We start from the raw sequence: 4,604 nt of genomic DNA on the forward strand, positions 1-4,604 counted from the left end.
CAGAGCTCAGTGTCTACCCTCAGGGCTGAGATGCTCCTACACCACACAGCTGGCACAAGCCATCTGACATGTCCTCTTCCCACAGCACATGACCTGAATCAGGATCAGGCTTGTGTCCATCTCTAGTTGTATTGGGCCATCTGTTTTAAGGCTCTGTTGCTCTTTTTCATAGTATGCAGTATCTTGCTTTTGGAGTAGTGCCCCGGGGCCAGTCACTGATGCCTTCCTCATACCTAGGAGATCTGAATTTTTCTGGCAACAATTGAGGACTTAGATCTTTTATTACAGTCCTTTCATCAAATACTAGAGAAAAGAGGTCTTATTATAAACATGAACAGGGACTGATATGTGTAGGAATAGCAAAATCTGCCCAAAGATCAACTCAGTGAAGTACCACATTGTATAAATAATATCTCTGCTTAATTCTACTGAGTTTGAGTCCTACAGAGTTACAAGAGGCTTCCTAGTTCTAAGTGGAGTAAAAAGAAGGCAGGCACACAGAGTACTATTGCAAAGCTAAGTCCCATATTCTCATTTCTGAAAATCATATCTGGAGGGCCCTCAGCTGAGAAATGCTGGACCCATTTGGAGACTGTGCTGCACTCTACAGCTACCTGAAAGGTTATGGTGAGGTGGAGGTCAGCCTCTTCTCCCACGTAACAGAAATAGGATAAGAGGTAATGGCCTCAAGTTGTGCCAGGGGAGGTTCAGGTTGGATCTTAGGAAATGTTTCTCAGGAGAAGTGGTGAGGCACTGGAACAAGCTGTCCAGGGTGATGGTGAAGTCACTATCCCTGGAGGTTTTCAAGAAAAGGGTAGATATATCGCTGAGTGACATTGTTTACAACAGTCCCAGGCATAGGTTGATGGACTAGATGATCCTAGTGGTCTTTCCAACCTTAATAATTCTATGATTCTATGCTGCCTCTATGGATGTTTGCCATATCAGTAGCTTACCAGTAGCTTGGCAAGAGGAAGCTTTTGCTTTACTGCAACAGAATACTTAAGCTAACCTGGCATCTCTGATATTGGTTCCTCAGTCTGTTTCCCTGTGTGGCCACAGCATCACTTGTGCTGGCTGGAGGGAGATGGTTTAGGAGTGAAGGGATGAGGTGGCTAGAGGAGGAGAAAGCAGTGCTACCACTGTGGTTTAGCTCACTTATGGCGAGACTGTGATGCAGAACACATGCAATTCAGAGAGACTTTTGGTACTGACATCAACAGATTTTTGGAGCAGATTAGAGGGAGGATCAATATGGGAAAAGCTAATTTACTTGTGGTGTCTTGCAGCACATTGCATTAATCCTGTATATATATACACACGTATTAAAAAAATGCATCCGAGTAGCGGTTTCCTTCCCTTGTTTAAATAAATTCAACTGCCCAGCTTCTGAATTCCCCCTGAAAGCAATCCACAATAGCTGGCCCTATTTGTTGAAAAGTCAGCAGGAATGTTTCAGCCGGCGTGGGATATTAGTGTAGGAAGCCACTGCTGGGTTGGTTCTCCTTGTTCTTGTTACTGGCTATAGAGTTTCACAGCCTGGGATATTAGTAAATATTTATGTTTAATTACTTTCACTTAAGAAAAACAACCACAGCCAAGAAAACTACAGAGCAATTTAATGGGTTTTAACTTACCACACTAAACCGCCTTCTTAAACATAATGAATTATATGAAGTCATCCGGTTTCAGACTCTTAAAGAGGTAATTTAATTCAAATAAGGTTGCATATTACTAGCATCAGAGTCTGAAAACATTTATAGTGCCAGTAACTGTTCCATTGCCCTGGGTTATTCTACAGCCTGAAAGACAATAACAAGCTAAGCTTAGAAAAGTGTGCTGTGGTTTGGTATAACTGATAGATGAAATTGCTAGGTTCATCGCCTCAGGCAAGAAGCTCTGGATGAGTGTGTTGGAGTCTTCTTTTACATAACACAGACTGAGTTAAAACAAAAACAGGAAAGTAAATAAGGCATTAGCTGCTCAGCAACATTGCTTTTGAACCTTTTCCGGACAAAAACTGCTTACAAAATAACTTTGCGGGTTTCTTCCCTCTGGTTTCTAGCTACAGTACTGCCTGCCTTTTGTACACATGGTGATTAGGTTCCAGAATATGTCCTTTGATCCATTGCTGCTATATAAAATAAAGACACTTCTGTTCTTCAGCAGCACTGGAGTTCATACTCAGGGAGAAAAAAAAAAAGGGGGAAAATGCGCTAGCTGTACCACTCTTCTCTCTGACAGGTAATCTAATAGAAAGAACTAAAGTAAAATGGCTCTACTCTTCCCTCTGGAGATCTCCAAGTGCTGTGCAACGTGTAGGATTAGAAATATCCAGCGCAATAATTTTTTTTTCCCAAGAGACAAGCTTATTCATTTGAGTTTGGCAGTTAAGAGCCAGAAAGTTTTGCCACATAGGCTGTAAAACTTTGTGAGGCTTTCAGTGTCTTTTAATTTGTCCTCTAAAGTAATTGCATACTCTAAAGCTCCTTACTGGGCTTAAGGGCTTTATTTGCCTAGGACAATTGCACACCTTGTGAAAAAAAGACGTAATCCAAATCCCAAGCTTGGTTCTGCCAGCCTCCCAGATGTCGACTGCCAAACTTGCTAAGGCTGCTAGATGTTGATTGCTAAGGATGTGTTCTGTGTGTATGTCTATTGACATGTTAGGCAGAAGGTGTGTTCTTTATGTTTCTGGGAAGTCTGATAAACAACTCACTTTTTGCAACTTCACTCATCTATTATGAGCACACATATTGAATGCAAACTGAGGAAACATTACTACTTTAAAAATCGCTGCAAATGGCGTAAGTAGTCCACATATAAACACAGTGCAGTCACACTTTAACTGTACCCTATAACTAGTTGTAATAATAATACTTTGACAACTTTTTAGTAGGACTGTAAGTATAGACAGCATTGAATTTAACTAGGTTTGACTTCAGAGCTTATGAGGTCTTGGTGAAACGACAGTATGAGAGCATTTGACACAATTTTCCAGTCATTTTGTACTTTGAATGCGTTTTTGTACTGATTAAAGTCTTACCTGAGAATCCATTCATGCCACTTTAGCCTTGAAGGAATTCCATGCATTTCAAGTATACTGATTAAAGAGGCACGTCCAACACGTGGGCCACACGTGGCCTGGCCCAGCTCACACTGCAACTGCCCCCTGCCCCACGCCATCATGGCAGTGACTCTGCCTCACCAAGCAACAATCACTCAGCTATTAACCTCATGTGGGCTGAAAGCAGGGCTCAGGCTGCAGTGCAGTGCTAACTTGAATTATGGCAAATAAGTTTGTAGATTTTGATACACTGGTTAAACACAGTCCTGTGAACAGCAAAAACTATGCAGCTGTGCTTTCCGCTGTGATAAAGGAATCTTGAGAACAGGTTTCAAAATTGCCAAAAAAGAAATCAATTTTTTGGTTTATCTGTGACTTCATTTTCATTTGACATAAAGACGTTAGCTGCGAGTTTTCAAATGGAATGTATAGGGTCGCAATCCAAAATTTGATCATGTCTCTTTACCCAACTTCTATAAGCCCTCTCTTACCACAGAGATATACCCCTCACCTCACAGCCATGCCTTACAAATGCCACTGCTTTTGGGCAGTACATACATTTGTGAACAATCATTATCAAGGATGAAGTACAGGAAGAGTTAAACTTCATCAAAAATTTCTGACAAACACCTTGAGAGCTCACTGTGAATTGCAACTGCTGCCATCGCACCAGTCTGGTGAGCTAGTGTCGCAAAAACAAGGTCATATCCCATGAGCTTTATGGTTTTGTTGCTCTCTTTATTGTACATTTCAATTTAAAAAGAACATGAAAATGGGTTTTGTGATTTAAATACATTAACCATTTTTTCTAGTCTATGAGGGCTGCTCTGTAAATAACGCCTCTTGTTTTATTCTGTTGGCTCACTATGTCAGAGGTGGACACTGGTGGTACAGCAGTAGAGGTTGAACCTTCCCACCAATATCCCATTACATGTTGTTGCTGTGTGACAGATGGCAGCAGAGCGGCAGTCTGACACAATGGCATCTGATATGGAAGTATGTATGAAGCAAAGGTGTATCGCTGAACTCCTCTATGTAGAAAAAATGGCACCCACTGACATTCATCGATGGTTGCTGCACATTTATGGAGACGAAACAGTGGATGTGAGCACTGTGAGGCAGTGAGTGGTGCATTTCAGCAGTGGTGACAGCAACAGTGGGTCACCTCTGCTGGTGCAGATTGCTATGAGCGTGGCATGCAGGCTGTTGTTCATTACTGGTGAAAATGCACAGTTAGCAGCAGTGACTGTGTTAAGAAATAGCGTTTTGTAGCTGAGAATTTGCTCTGTTAGTGTTGTTATGCTTTTTGCATCAGCTGAAGTTTCCATGGGAACTTGAACACACATGGATTAAAGAGCCATCAATACTTCTAAGGGTAGCAATATCAGCTTTTGGATCATTTTAAATACTTGGAGGTAGCTTTGCAGGACAACAAGGGGTTTCTCTCTATTACAAGCCCGTGGAATAGAGACTATCTCCTTTCAGGGGACACAGCATCTGGAGAAATACAAGCATGAGCCTGCATACTCTGCAAACT

Source organism: Gallus gallus, chromosome 3 (genome assembly GCF_016699485.2).
Source record: "Gallus gallus isolate bGalGal1 chromosome 3, bGalGal1.mat.broiler.GRCg7b, whole genome shotgun sequence".
NCBI lineage: Eukaryota > Metazoa > Chordata > Aves > Galliformes > Phasianidae > Gallus > Gallus gallus.